This window comes from Macaca mulatta, chromosome 7, assembly GCF_049350105.2.
Source record: "Macaca mulatta isolate MMU2019108-1 chromosome 7, T2T-MMU8v2.0, whole genome shotgun sequence".
Taxonomy (NCBI): Eukaryota; Metazoa; Chordata; class Mammalia; order Primates; family Cercopithecidae; genus Macaca; species Macaca mulatta.
This window is the reverse complement of record NC_133412.1, coordinates 90,977,182-90,993,613: the sequence shown is the minus strand read 5'-3', so window position 1 is coordinate 90,993,613 and position 16,432 is coordinate 90,977,182. Positions and strand designations below refer to the sequence as shown.

Below are 16,432 nucleotides of genomic sequence, written 5' to 3'. Positions count from 1 at the left end.
TTGTCACTGGCCTCAGATATTTCATTAAGTCAAAGGTTGGTTCTTGATGGTGTTCACCCCATGGCATCTCTGGCTGGGGGCAGAAGAGGGACAAGGACTGGTTATGCAGGGCACCGCCTGGAAGCCAGCAATTCCATGCAAAAGACAAATTGATCAGACTTAACTATCCAGGATGAAAATGCTCGCTTCTTGTAAAAGTCACCCTTAATTTTTGGCTTGTTAACAAAAGAAAAAAAAATCATTAATGTTTCACACACACACACACACACATACACACACACACACAACACACACAGCCTCCACAGGTGAGTAAAAACTCATGTATTATTTAATAAATGTTATTTAGGTCTAGAACATATTATGATAAATGGTTCTCTTAGAAAAATCTAAGAGGCAGAAAACTGTATGTAAAATAACACTGTGGAGAGTACTTCAGTGAAGCAGTTGCTAACAAAACCTATACCAAATACGATTTTTTTAGGTAAGCCATATCATGTAGATTTCTAAAAATATTTATTGTAAAGTGACAGTACACAATGGTAGTATTAGTTGTATCTCTTTAGAGGAAATAAGAGCATCATATCTACCTTGGTCTTAAATGAAAGAAAAATATACAGTACCTGTTTACTATATGACTTAAATAAATAGGGCAAGAACATTTTAACACAGCATTTTGCTGCCATCTGCTGGTAAGGCATGAGCATGAGCTACTAATGTTTATGTTGGGCAGATACTGCTGAGCCCTCAAGTCACTCAAGCCTGTTTCAGGTGCATCGCTCACCAAAAGTTTGAAATCAGGCGTGAAATCTACAAGATGCTCTCCCATTCAAATGAAACAAAAAATCTTGCCAAAGGTCATTTCTAATCTATACCTGGCCAGTCAACTGCTTGCAGACATTCCCTCTTAATCTGCAAGTGAAATTTAAGAATACCTTCTTTCACTTCTCCCACCTTTCAGCCACCAGCGGTGCTTTTAAAGGAGCCAGCCAACATCCTTATTTGCATCCTATACTCGTTCTATTTGATGGTAAAATTAAAATTATGTTACAAAACACTGCACTTGCATCTTTGGTTTCCATTTCAGGTCTCTTTTAGGTTTTATGTACGTTTTGATGCTACACTGAGCTAAGGAAAAACAGAGATTAACACACACAACAATGACCTGCTTAGTCTCTGTTAAAACCAAATGGGAGATTAGAAAGCAAATGAAAATGCAAACAAAATGTAATTTAAAGATTATTAGCCCATGAAATAAGGTAAGAAAAATATGTCATTTGTAATAGCAACAAAAACTACAAAACACCTAGACAGAAATTCAGTAAGAAATGTATAAGACATGTGAAAAGAAAACATTAATTCAACTCATGTCATCTGTACTCATTCAAATGTCCCTTTATCAAAAAAAGAAAAGCCTCCCCTAAACATTTCATCTAAAACAGCAACCCCACCAAACTAATTACTTTGTCCCCTTATCAAACATTTTCTCTCCAGGTAGAACTTATTTTAAAAAAGCTGTAGCAAAATCTCAACGGGTTCATTTAAATTTACTGGGAAAAAAAATGTAATGTATATAAACAGAAGCAAAGAAACATTCCCTATGAATATGAGGGGATTTTTTTTTTCTAACAGCTTTATTGAGGTAAAATGCATTCACTTTAAGTGTACAGACTGATTAGCTCTGATAATTGTATACAGGTATATAACCCACCACCCTATTTAAAATATAGAACATTCCATCATCTCAAAAAGTTCCTTCATCTCTCTTTAGCCCTTCCCAGTCTCTGGGTCCCATGCAAACCACTGGTCAACAAAAAGTTTTCTCTTTTCTGGAAATTCATATTAATAGAATCATATGTAGACTTTTGTGTTTGACTTACTTCACTTTGCATTATGTTTCCGAAATATTTCCACGTTGTATTAACAGTTCATTCTTTTGTATTGCTGGATAGTACCGTATACTATAGATATATAGTTTTTCTAATCCATTTATGAGAAGATGGACATTTGAGTTATTGCCAATTTGAGGCTATTTGAATAATGCTATCATGAATTAATACATGAGAGAGAAGGAGAGAGGGACAGTGTGTTTTCATTTCACTTGGGTTTAATATCTATGAGAGACTTGCTGGGTCATATGTTAAATGCACATTAAACTTTTATAAGTGGCTTTTTAAATGGCTATACCATTTTACATTCTCACCAGCAATGGATGAGTTCAAATTGTTCTACATCTTGGTATCATTAGTAATTTTAATTTCACTCATTCTAGACAGGTAAAATCGTGACTTTTCCATTTCCCAAATAACCAGCTATACTGAACTTATTCATATACTTTGTTTTGTGAATTGTCTGTTCACATCCTTTATCCACTTTTATTGGTTGCCTCCTCATTAATGAGTTGTACAAATTCTATGTATATTCTGGATACAAGCCTTTTGTCAGATGTGTTTTGTAAATATTTTCTGCTAGTTTGTTGCTTGCTTTTTCATTTTCTGTATTATGTTTTGAAGAGCAATACTCTTGATTTTGATGAAGCCCATTGTTTATTTTACAGTTTGTGGTTTTGTATCTTATTTTAAAAATCTTTGCCCAATGCAATGTCACAAAGATTTTCTTTTTTCTTCTAGGAACTTTGCACTTTTAACTCTCACATTTAGATCAATGGCCCATAATTAATTTTTGTGTGTGGTATACCGTAAGTTCGAGGTTGAGTACTTTCCACAAAGATACCTACTTGTTCTAGCACAATTTGTTAAAACGACTCTTTTCTTAATGATTTACCCTAGTGTCACTGCTGAAAATCAATTTACCATAAAAGTGCAGGTCTATTTCTGAACTGTTTTGCTCCATTGGTCTAAAAGTCTCTCCATACACCAAACCTACACTGTCTTGACTACTGTAGCTTACAGTAAGTTTTAATAGCAGGTAGCTTAAGTTCTCTAGCCTTCTTTAAAATTATTAATATTCGGGATAATACATTTTAGAATCAGCTTGTCAATTCTTCAAACAAGTCTGCTGGAATTTTGATTAGAACTCCACTGACTCTAAGGACAGCAACCTCTCTAAAATGATCTAAACAATATTGATTCTTCCAAACCATAAACATGGGATAATTCTCTATTTAGGTCTTAATTCTCTTAAGCAATGTTTTATAGCTTATATACATCATGCATACATTTTGTTAAATTCTTAAATATTTTAAACTTTGTTGCTATTATAATGAGCTAAAATTCCATTTTCCAAATGATGACTGTTGATAGAAATAAAGCTGATTTTTGTACACTGACTTGTGTATTCTATAATCTACCCAAAATCACTTTTAGTTCTAGTACACATTTGTAGGTTTCTTTTTTTTTTTGAGACAGAGTCTTGCTCTGCCACCCAGGCTGGAGTGCAGTGGCACGATCTCAGCTCACTGCAAGCTCCACCTCCAGGTTCACACCATACTCCTGCCTCAGCCTCTCCAGTAGCTGGGGCTCCAGGCGCCTGCCACTACGTCCGTTTTTTTTGTTGTTGTTGTTGTTGTTGTTTTTTGTAGTTTTTGTAGAGACAGGGTTTCACCGTGTTAGCCAGGATGGTCTCGATCTCCTGACATCTTGATCCGCCCGCCTCGGCCTCCCAAAGTGCTGTGATTACAGATGTGAGCTACCATGCCTGGCCTGTAGTTTTCTTGCCAGTGTCTACATGCACAATTATTTTCTCTGCAAATAAAGACAGTTTGACTTCTTTCTTTCCAATTCATGACCCTTGATTACTGCTCTGCTCTCATTCCACTGGTTAGAACCTACAGTAAAGTGCTGAATAAAGTGGCAAAAGCAGAGACCCTTCCCTTGGTTCCTGATCTTAAAAGGAAAGAAATCAGTAGTTCACCACCCGGGAAGCTGTAGCTTTTCATTGCTTTGGAAATCACCTTCTGCTTCTGGTTTCCTGTCTTTCTCATGAAGGTATTTAAGACTGTCCCATTTTCTGAATCTACTGAAATGACTGTTTGGTATTTATGTTTTATTCTAATGTGACAAATTACTTAGCCTATTGATTTTCAGATGTCAAACAAATATTGCATTCCTGGAATAAATACTACTTGGGCATAATATCCTTTTTTTTATACACCAATAGACTGAATTTGCCAATATTTTGTTAAGAATTTTTGTATCTGTTGTCATGAAAAATACTGTCCTATAGTTTTCTTCCAAGGTCTTTGTTTGGTCTGTATCACGGCTACACAAGCCTCATACAACAAGCTTGGAAGTGTTCCCTCCTCTGTCAAAAATATTGTGTAGAATTCTTATTTATGTCCTTTAATATTTGAAATAATTCAATGAGAAGCCAGGTGGGCCTAAAGTGTTCTCAGTGAAAAGTTTCAGTGATTAGCTAGATTTCTTAAATTGATATAAGGCTATTAATCTATTTTTTCCTTGGGTCAGTTTTAGCAATGTGCATCAGGAAATCTGTCCATTTTTCCTAATGGCACACAGGTGCCCATTATACTCCTTATTATCTTTTTGATGTCTAGAGGATCTGTAGAAACATACCCCTTTCCATTCTTTTTAAATTTTTTTTATTGGTAATATTTTACATGTTTATTGGGTATATGGGAATGTTTATTACATGAACAGAATGTGTAATGATCAAGTCAGGGTATTTGTATTATTCATCATCACCTTGAGCATTTATCATTTCTATGAGCTGGGAACATTTCAAGTCTTCTCTTGCAGCTACTCTGAGATACATAATACATTGTTGCTAACTATAATCACCCTATTCTGCTACTGAAAGTCAGAGCTTATTCCTTCTAACAAATGGTACCCATTAACCAACCTGTCTTCATCTCCTCCTACCACCAACATACCCTTCCCAGCCTCTTGTTATCTATCATTCTATTCTTTACTCCCGAGAGGCCAACTTTTTTAGCTTCCACATGAGTGAGAACGTAATGTGCTTATTTCACCTCGCATAATGACCTCCAGTCATCTATGTGGCTGCAAATGATCTCATTTTTTTATGGCCCAATTTTATTCTATTGTGTGTATATATACCACGATGGACACTTAGGTTGATTCCAAATCTTTGCTATTGTGAATAGTGCTGTAATAAACACACAAGTGCAGGTATTTCTTTGACATACTGATTTCTTTTCCTTTGGATACTCAGTAGTGGGACTGCTGGATTATATGTATTTCTATTTTTAGCTTGAGAAATGTCCAGTTTTCCACAGTGGATGTACTAATTTACAGTCCCACCAACATCATATTAAGAGTTTTCTTTTCTCTGCCTCTTCGCTGGCATCTGGTATTTTTTGTCTTTTTAATAGTAGCCATTATAACTGGGATAAGATATCTCATTGTGGTTTTGATTTGCATTTCCCTAATGATTAATGATGTTGAGCAATTTTTCACATACCTGCTGGACATGTGCATGCCTTCTTTCAAGAAATGTCTATTTGTGTCCTTTGCTAACTTTTGTTTTTTTGAGATGGAATTTTGCTCTCGTCACCCAGGCCGGAGTGCAGTGGCGCCATCTCGGCTCACTGCAAACTCTGCCTCCCGGGTTCAAGTGATTCTCCTGCCTCAGCCTCCCGAGTAGCTGGGATTACAGGCACCCACCACCACGTGGGCCCAGCTGGTTTTCATAGTTTTAGTAGAGATGGGGTTTCACCATGTTGGCCAGGCTGGTCTTGAACTCCTGGCCTCAGGTGACCCACCCGCCTCAGCCTCCCAAAGTGCTGGGATTACAGGTGTGGGCCACCACGCCTGACTTGCCCACTTTTTAATCGGATTATTTGTTGTTTTTACTGTTGAGTTCTTTGTATATTCTGGATATTACAATTTCCCTTGTCAGATGAATAGTTTGCAAATATTTTCTCCCATTCAACAGGTTGTCTCTTCATTCTATCAATTGTTCCTTTTGCTGTATAGAGGATTTTCAGTTTCTAAAATATAGTCCCGTTTGCCTATATTTTAGGTGTCTGTGTTTCTGAGGTCTTAGCCATAAAATCTCTGCCTAAACCAATGTCCTGAAGCATTTTCCCTGTTTTCTTCCAGTAGATTTGTGGTTCCAGGTCTTGTGCTTATGTTTTTCATCCATTTTGTGTTGTTTTGCATATGGTGAGAGACAGGAGTCTGGTTTTATTCTTCTGCATATGGATATCCAGTTTTCCCAGCAACATTTACCTGAAGAGGGTGTCCTTTCCCCAATGTACGTTCTTGTTATCTTTGTCGAAAATCAGTTTGCTATAAATACACAGATTTCTGGATTCTCTGTTCCATTGGTCTGTGTTTTTAGGTCAATACCATGCTGTATTGTAACCATTTGGTTACTAGAGCCTTGTAGTATATTCTGAAGTCAGGTAGTGTGATGTCTCCAGCTTTGTCCCTTTTGCTCAGGATTGCTTCAGCTATTCGGGCTCTTTTTTGGTTCCTTATTAATTTTAGGATTGTTGTTTCTAATTTCACAAAAATTGACGTTGGTATTTTGATAGAAATTGCCTCGAACCTACACATTGCCTTGGACAGAAGAGTCATTTTAACAAAATTAATTCTTCCAATCCATGAGCATGGGATGTCTTTCCATTTGTTTGTGTCCTCTTCAATTTGTTTCATCAGTGCTTTGTACTTTTCCTTGTAGAGATCTCTCATCTTCTTGGTTAAATTTATGCCTAGGTTTTTTTTTTGTTTTTGTTTTTTTGTTTTTTTTGTAGCTATTATGAGTGAGAATACCTTCATGATTTCTTTTTTTGCCTGTTTCATTACTGGTATACAGAAATGCTACTGACTTTTGTATGTTGATTTTGTATCCTACAACTTTACTGATTTATCAGATCTAAGAGTTTTTTAGGTAAAGTCTTTAGGGTTTTCTAGACATAGATCGTATCAGCAGCAAAGAGGGACAATTTGACTTCCTCTTTTCCAATTTGAATGCCTTTTATTCCTTTCTCTTGCTTGACTGCTCTGGCTAGGATTTCCAGTATTACAGGAAATCTTTCTTCCACTCTTGATATTGGTTATGTATCTTTTCTCTTGTTTCCCCCCCCCACCATTCTAGACAAAGATTCATCAATAAAATTGATCTTTTCAAAGAATCCTTTTTTGTTTTTCAGTTCCATCTATCTTCTCTGTCATTTACCCATTTTCAATTCCACTGATTTCAATTATTCTCTTTATTACTTCATTCCTGTTTTTACTTTGGGATTAACTGGATTCTAGAAGTATACAGAAACTGTTTCAATATAGCTCCTTTCTTTGTGCAATTACTGTCATATATTTCATCTTTATATGTTATAAGCCCAACAACAATTTAATTTCATAATTATTGTCTATTTTCGTTTAAAAGATGAAATGATGACAAAAATATACTGTCTGTGGCAAAACTCCTCAAAGGTAAGAGAACAGCATTTCCTAAAAACTACTGTCAACATTGATGATAGACTTTCAGCTTTTCTTCTACACATTTTTAAAAAGTTATACGTAGCTGTAACCATACTCTAATTACTTAATTGCTTCTCTATATGCGTTGAGAATGCCTACATTTGAAAAATTATATACAATGAAAGATAGGCTTTTTTCAATACATCATGACATTTAGTAAGGTGAAACTTTTATATAGAAAATATTTCCTGCTTTTAAGACTGATTCCTCTGGCCACGTTAAAAGAATTGTATTTAATCTAATTATTAACTAAACTTAATTTAAATGAATAGAGTTAATATAAATTCTATACTGGCAAGAGAAGCTACTGTTTTTAAGACTTCAATACATACTACTAAACTGCTTTCCAAATGTACTCTTGTAAATTCCCATCAATGTGCCAGTTTCACCACATTTGGAATTATCATTTGCAAAATCTTTCATTTTTGAAAAGCTAAAAGTATTTTTCACCATTCTTCTGTGGATTTGATTACCCCCTTATCTCTCACTTTTTTCCCTGTGTTTCACCAAAAGTATTTTACCTATTTTATCGAGAGGTTTTCTCAGGTTCCTCTGGGGATCTGCTTTATAGACTTAACTTCTAGATCTTTAGCCAACTTCCCTCAGGCCAATTTGTATAAACACTGAATCTGAAGATGAATAAATGCACTAAGACATTGTCTCTTCAACATTATTTTCTTGAAACGTCCAGCATGGTCTTGGAGTTTTTAGAAGACTCAAAATTGGGAAATGAAGACAATCAGGAGTTTGTTACAATTTCCACCGTTAAAATAGAGACTCTTCCATTATGATTCTAACAGTACACTAACCTGGTCAGAAAGACTACCAGGATTTGTACAGATGTGCTATTATATGCATCCCATTTGTTTTTAAAAACTCAAATAATTTTGGACCATTGTAAAACCCTAAGTTTTCATCATTTTGAAGCAGGATGCTTGAAAGTAAAGCAGGAATATATCACTTATATGCACAGGCCAATGTTCCACTGTCAGTCCTTCATATCCATGTGTTCCCTAGCACAGCATCAACAAACCACAGATGAAAAATAATTTGATTAAAAAATTAGAAATAACAATACAACAATAAAAATACATTTTTAAAAAACAATACAGTATAATAACTACTTACACAGCATTTACAGTGTGTTAGGTATTATAAGTAGTTTAAAGATGATTTTAAAGTATACAGGAAGATACGTGTAGGTTATATGCAAATACTATGCCATTTTCTCCCAGGGACTCGAGTATCTGTGGTTTTGTTACACTGAGGGGGTAGTTCTGGAACCAGTCCCCTGTAGACACCAAAGGACAACTGTGCTCTCCAATATGGCAGCCACTTGTCACACATAACATTTAAAACATGGCTAGTGTGTCTGAGGAACTGAACTTTTTAATTAACTTGGCTGAAATTTAAATAACCACACCTGCTATGGACAGCACAGGCTTAGATTAAACTAGAAAGAGAGCCACACTGTGTTTTCCTTTTGGAATATAGGTAGTGTCAGTTACCCAACTCAAACTCGCTCATGTTCTCAACAAAACTGGATTTCTCCAGAAGCGCCAGCAAGTGTGGCTTCACGTGGTCGCTCCCCACCAGGCTGTCTGTGGTCACAATGCTTTCCCCAAACTATGGTCACAGACAATCTCTTTCTCTGATTTTGGCTAGCTCTGTGTGATCACTGGTCGATGGTTTCACCAGGCAGGTATCTGAATTTAACACGAGTAAAATGTGACCCATCAATATATTTGAGTAATTTCTAGTTGGGTGAGCGACTGGTATTAGATACCTATGTCCCATTTAATAAACTGCATCTGGCTAGCTTCACTCCTGTTCCTTTGCTAATCTTTATTTCAATTAACAACAATCTTCCTAATCCTCAGGCCAAAACCTCAGTCATTCTTGATTTATTTCACTCTCACCTCACATCCCAGCTAATTTTCTTGCCTTAGGGCTTACGCCCTTCTGATATGTCCACATACTACAACCAGATAGATTACTAAACCACGAATCTGTTCTCCCATTCCTCTGTCAAATGTTTTGACACCTCACCAATGTCCCTACAATTACCGGATATGCTCCAATCCTACTGAACATTTTTCAGCTCCTAAAACCAAAAGTGTTCCTTCTTTCCTTCAACCCGTCACATGTAGTGTACCCTGAGTTGGAATAATTCCACACCTCCATCATTCCAGTCTCCATCCTTGCCTCACCTTTCCAGATTTCCACTCCAACCCTGCTTTATCTAGGAAGCCTTCCTTGCACTCATCCACCCACCCCAGCAGACAGCGAGGACCTTATTACACATGGCACTTAAATTCACTCTTTTGGAACTGCCTTGTTTTCTTAGGGGCAATACAGAATTATAGGTAAGACAATGGTTTGAATGCCAGCTCCACTGCTTATGAAGTAATGACTTTGGGTGAATTACTTACTCTTCTGCAGCTTAGAATTTTTAATGTAAAAACTGATAATACTTACTATCCTAAAAGAGCTGTGAGGAATTTGGCATATACTAAACCCTCAATAAATGTTGGCTATAACTCTATCCCCCAGCAGATGATGAAGTACCAGAAGGAGAGCCCCATATTTGCTCATTTCTGCATCTTGGGGCCCAGCCCTGGGCCTGGCATCTATTAGGCGCTCAATTAATATTTGCTGAATACATAGTTTATAAGGGATCAACTGGCCACCTTGTCTATCTACATATATGAATTCTTGTTCTTTCTTTCTGTCTCTACACACACACACACACACAGCAGGGTGAGAAGGTGAGGGAGAGTGAAAAGTCAAGTCTTGTTTCTTATGAGCTTTTCCACTCACTCTGTTCCCTATTGAGATCTTTGACTTCCTTTTGGTTTACTATGCACCACAAAATAAGCTACTAACAGGAAGAGCCAATCTGACTGGAGTTCACAAAGTTTTAAAGAAATCATTGTTTTGAGGCCAGGTGCGGTAGCTCATGCCTGTAATTCCAGCACTTTGGGGGGCTGAGGTGGGTGGATCACCTGGGATCAGGAGTTCGGGACTAGCCTAGCCAACATGGCGAAACCCCATCTCTACTAAAAAAAAAAAAAAAAAAAAAAATTAGCCGGGTGTGGTGGCACACACCCGTAGTCCCACCTACTCGGAAGGCTAAGGCAGGAGAATCGCTTGAACTTGGGAGGTGGAGGTTGCAGTGAGCCAAGATCACGCCACTGCACTCCAGCCTGGGTGACAGACCGAGACTCCATCTCAAAAGGAAAGGAAAAGGAAAGGGAAAGGGAAAGGGAAAAGGAAAGGGAAAGGGAAAGGAAAGATAAACTACCTTGTTTTGCAAGTAACAGGTATGGCTGAGGCAGGAGGACAGCTTGAGCCCAGGAGGTAGAGGCTGCGGTGAGCTATGATTATGCCACTGCACTCCTGGGTGTGCCACTGCACAGCCTGGGTGACACAGGGAGACCCTGTGGGAGGTGAGGGATGTATGATGTATTCAAGCGACTTCCTAATCCCACCAAAAGGCAGCCCATTTCCAATCTTTTTTGATAAAAGCAAAGATTAGTCTTGTCTCTGTAAAACTGAGGAACAATTACTTTAGATAATTGGTGTTAGTTTTCGCTCTCTTTCTTGATGGAAGCAAAACAGATATGGGTTCTACCCTCAAGAAGCTTTAGACTAATCAAAGATAGACATTAAATAAAGATCTATAAAACAATTCATTGTGCTCATGACAGCTGTAATAATAAAAAGTACAGGGAACAATAATATCATATAACAGAAGGATAACATTACACAGGGAACAATAGTATCACATAGCAGGGATATATACAAGGATTCTAGGTGACCTGGTCTGGCTGGTAAGAGAAGGTTTCCCTGAGAAAAGGATCAGTGAGAGCTGAGAGAGAAGCAGGCAGAGCAACGTGATGGGGCAGGGGTGGGGAGTGAGTAGAAGAGTGATCCAAGAGGGTCCCAGGCCAAAACCTTTGCACTCAGCGACTCTGCAAGAACGCAGAGGGGCTGTGGCTCAAAGCTGCAGCTGGAAAGGTAAGAGGAGCCAGGCATTGCAGGACCATGTGGATCACATTATAAACTTTCAATATCATCGTAAGAGAAATGGGAAACCAATTATGGATTTTTTTTTTTTTTTTTGAGACGGAGTCTCGCTCGGTCGCCCAGGCTGGAGTGCAGTGGCTGGATCTCAGCTCACTGCAAGCTCCACCTCCCAGGTTTACGCCATTCTCTGGCCTCAGCCTCCCGACTAGCTGGGACTACAGGCGCCCGCCACCTCGCCCGGCTAGTTTTTTGTATTTTTTAGTAGAGACGGGGTTTCACCGTGTTAGCCAGGATGGTCACGATCTCCTGACCTCGTGATCCACCCGTCTCGGCCTCCCAAAGTGCTGGGACTACAGGCTTGAGCCACCGCGCCCGGCCCAATTATGGATTTTTAAAAGGAAATATTTTTATTTCCATTTTAACAGGTCACATTATTTGGAGACAGGTTGGGAGGGGGCAAGACTGGAAGCAGGGATGGAAGAGACCACTGTAACAGTCCTGGTGAGGAATGTTTCCTGGCCCAAGAATGGGGCAGCATCTCCAGGGAAAGAAAGTGAAAAGATCTGACAACTTTTTTTTTTTTTTTTTTTTTTTTTTTTTTATTTGAGGCGGAGTCTGGCTCTGTCACCCAGGCTGGAGTGCAGTGGCGCGATCTCGGCTCACTGCAAGCTCCGCCTCCCGGGTTTACGCCATTCTCCTGCCTCAGCCTCCCGAGTAGCTGGGACTACAGGCGCCCGCCACCTCGCCCGGCTAGTTTTTTGTATTTTTTAGTAGAGACGGGGTTTCACTGTGTTAGCCAGGATGGTCTCGATCTCCTGACCTCGTGATCCGCCCGTCTCGGCCTCCCAAAGTGCTGGGATTACAGGCTTGAGCCACCGCGCCCGGCCAAGATCTGACAACTTTTTAGGAGGCAGAATCTATAAGACTTAGCCATCAGTCATACTGGAGGTAAAGAAAAGGTACCAAGGATGGTTTCTAGATTCCTGGCATGGCAATCAGAGGCTGTGGTGTCATTTGCTAGAATGAACACCGTAGTGAGAATACGAACACAGCTTGTGCTGTGCTGATGACATCTATGAGCCATGGGAGTGCAGAGGTTAAACACACTTGGCTACACTGGTCTAGAGGTCACAAGCCAGGACTAGACTAAATACAGAGCACACCTAAGCACCACAAGTGGTCATAAGCAAGTGGGGCAGTAGATGTTTTCTTCTACTAATTTTTCTAAGTTGGTTCATAATACACTAGGTGAAACACTCTCTGAAACTCTTATTCTACTAGGGAAAGGGTATCAGGTAGGAGGTGCTATATAAAAACAAATATAGGGCTTATCCAAAATATTTGTTGTTTTAAATAAAAACTCAGAAATGGAACCACACATATATGAAACTCTTACATCTGACCTAGCAGTGCACGATAATGAAGAAAGAAGGCATGATTTAGGCTATCTTCATGGGAAAAAAGTGAAACTTTACCAGGCTACCTCATATACACCAAATCCAATTCTGAACAGATAAAAAACCTAAATGTCATAAAACATTTTAGAAGAAAATAAAGGCAAATAATGACCCTGCAGTATATTTCCTAAACAAGACACAAAGGGCACAAACTATAAGGCTAAAGAAAACCATAATTCACCTACATTAAAAAGTAGACTTTTGCCCAACAACAGAAACAAGAATGTGAAAAACAAACTACAAAAAGAGAGAAAATATTGCAACATGTTAACAAAGGAGAATATATAAACAATCCCAACAAATCAATAAGACAAAAAGCCCAGTCTTTCAATGTTTGTTACTCATGTCATTTTTTCAAAGAAAAAAAAAAAAAAAAGAGAGAGAGGCAGGCATATCACACCAGGAAGGAGAAAACCATCTGGTAGTACATCACTACAAAGGCAGGTAAACAGGTACTATCCTGCCCTGTCAGTAAGGACATAAAATGATGACAGTCTCTTTGGAGGACAACTTGCCAATATCCATAAAAAATGTTTTGACTTGGCAAATGCACTTCTAGCACTTAGTCAAGAAATAAACTCTCACATAATGTAAGATGATCAGTCAAGGACATTCTCTGTAATGTTTCTAGTAGCAGAAAAATGAAAACGTAAAATGTCCAACAATAGAAAGTAAGTGTAAATAAATTACACATCTATACGATGGAATCTGAGACAGAGTCCTATGCAGATAAGGAACTATCACTAAATTAACTGTCATGTGAAAAAACCAAGAGGTGGAACAGAACGTTTAAAAAAGGGAGCTGGCTACAAGGTAGAAAATGGAAAAATATTTCTGCCTACATGCATAGACTATCTCTGGATGGTACAAAAGAAACCAGTGAAAGAGATGGCCTTTAGGAAGAAGAGTAAGGGACTGGGGCTAAAAGTTAGAGATTTGCCCTTCATTGATCAGTCTATAGCAGCTTTAATTTGCTTTTTAACCATGTATGTATGCACTACCTTTTAAAAAACAAAATCTCCTGCTGTGAACATTTCAGCCATTCTCAAAAAATAAAAGAGAATAAACAAATGATAGTATATCCATACTTATCAATACTATATTCAGCAGCTGAAAAGAAGAGTGAATCAATATGTATTAATAGAACCCATAGAAGGTTTCTTTGGGGATAATGAAAATGTCTTAAAATTGACTGTGGTGATGAATATCCAACTCTATGAATATGCCAAAAGCCATTAACTGTACACTTTAAATGAGTGAATTCTATAGCATTTGAATTATATCTCAATAAAGCTATTAAAATATATATAGATATACAGTCATATACTGCTTAACAACAGGGATACATTCTGAGGACTAGGTTGTTAGGTGATTTCGCTCTTGTGTGAACATCATAAAATGCACTTACACAAACCTAGATGGCACAGCGTACTACACACCCAGGTTATATCATATAGCCTACCATTCCTAGGCCACAAGCCTGTACAGCATGTTACTGTACTGAATACTGTAGGCAACTGTAATACAATGGCATTTGTGTACCTAACCATAGAAAACGTACAGTAAAACATGGTATTATAATTTTATGGGACCACCATTGTAAATGGGGTCCATGATTGAGCAAAATGTCCTTATGCTGCATGTAACCAGATACATACACATATATAGAGAGAAAGATTCAGAAACTTAGCCCAAGCTGGTCAACCTGCAGCCCAGGACAGCTTTGAATGCAGCCTAACACAAATTCATAAACTTTCTTGAAACATTATGATAATTTTTCGCTTTTTTTTTTTAAGCTTATCAGCTATTGTTAGTGTTAGTACATTTTATTCGTGGCTCAAGACAATTCTTCTTCCAATGTGGCCCAGGGAAGTCAAAAGATTGGACACCCCTGCTACAGCCTCTAAGCCCCTCACTGGTTTTTTTCTTTTTTTCACCCCACATTGGTTTTGATAAAGTTTTATTGGAACACTGCCACACCCATTAATTTACATACTATCTGTGGCTGCCTCCATGCTATGACAGCAGAGCTGGGTAGTTACAAAAGCCAGTATGGCATACAAAGTCTAACATGTTTACTATCTGGCCTTTTACAGAACAAGTTTGCAGACCCCTGTTATTAAAAAGTCTTTAAGTCAGTTGTATAAAAAACAACAGTTGTAGAATTACACAGTCAGTATATTATTGATGTTCAAAAACCACGCACAACATAATACCATAGAATTTTTCTTTTTTTTTTTTTTTTTTGAGACAGAGTTTCACAGTTTTGCCCAGACAGGAGTGCAATGGCATGATCTCGGCTCACTGCAACCTCCACCCACCAGGTTCAAGCGATTCTCCTGCCTCAGTCTCCTGAGTAACTGGGATCACAGGCGCCCGCCACCATGCCCACCTGAATTTTTATTTTTAGTAGAGATGGGGTTTCGCCACCTTGGCCAGGCGGGTCTCGAACTCCTGACCTCAGGCGATCCACTCACCTTGGCCTCCCAAAGTGCTAGGATTACAGGCGTGAGCTACCGTGCCTGGCCATATGACTGAATTTCTATGAGTTCATGTAATAGTGTTAGGAAATACTCTAGAAGGGTAAGCACTAAACCAAATGTATACCCAGTTACATCCACACAGAGGCAGACGGACAAGGATTAGGGTTAGTCAAAGGGGACTTTGGCTTTATTTGTAATTTAACTGAAGATTTGCTTTGTTTGAAAGAGACAATATTCATGTATTACTTGAATAACAGAATATTTTTTATTAACTTTTTTTTAAAGTGAGGCTGGCAGAAGTGAAAAGCAACAGGACTAGGTGGAATAAACATTGTGAGCCCTGATCTTGGTCTTAATGTCATGAAACCCTGCATAAAATTTTAACCGTTCTGACTTTACACCCACCTTTTACTTTTTACATATCTTTTTCCTGGCATTCCACTTCTATTTCCCTTTCATCAACTTCAGAACTGAGGTTTTTGTGTTATAAGGTGAAATTACATGGAAGACAAGCTACAAAGTAGGCACAGGCCAGAGAATTTCTGGGTTCTGACAATGGTCAACTATTTCAGGCATATAGTTCCCATTTCAAGGCCCCTGGGCCATACGGCTACTCCTAGTCTCAGTGTTAGCACGCCTTGCAATCAGTCCATCCTGTTAGCCTTTGTATTCATATTATTCACATGACCCTCATAAGAATTCTAGAACTTCCAACATTTTTCTGCACCTCAAAATGCAAGTAAGTTTGGCTAGTTTTGTAACAAAGTGCACCTTAGCAAGGAAACTAAATCACTTCTAATGAGCAATTAAAGCCCTAGAATGGCACGTATGTAATTTGAGTCCCCAACCAAGCTGCTTTCAACCATAATTTACAGAGATAATATGGGTATACATGATCAAATATATATAAAATCCATCTCTAGGAAAATAAAGTAGGTTGAAATTCAACTGGAGAAAGTAGTTTTGGACAATTATTGGTTTAAAAACCATGGGAATGGACAGTTTTTTGAAGCAAAAACATTAATATGTCAAATATAGT

At 38.2% G+C, this 16,432-nt stretch overlaps 1 protein-coding gene across 1 annotated transcript in view; it reads right to left on the bottom strand.

Moving 5' to 3' along the window:
• ASB7 (ankyrin repeat and SOCS box containing 7) overlaps positions 1 to 16,432 on the bottom strand; it is a 47,016-nt gene that overhangs the window by 20,361 nt on the left and 10,223 nt on the right.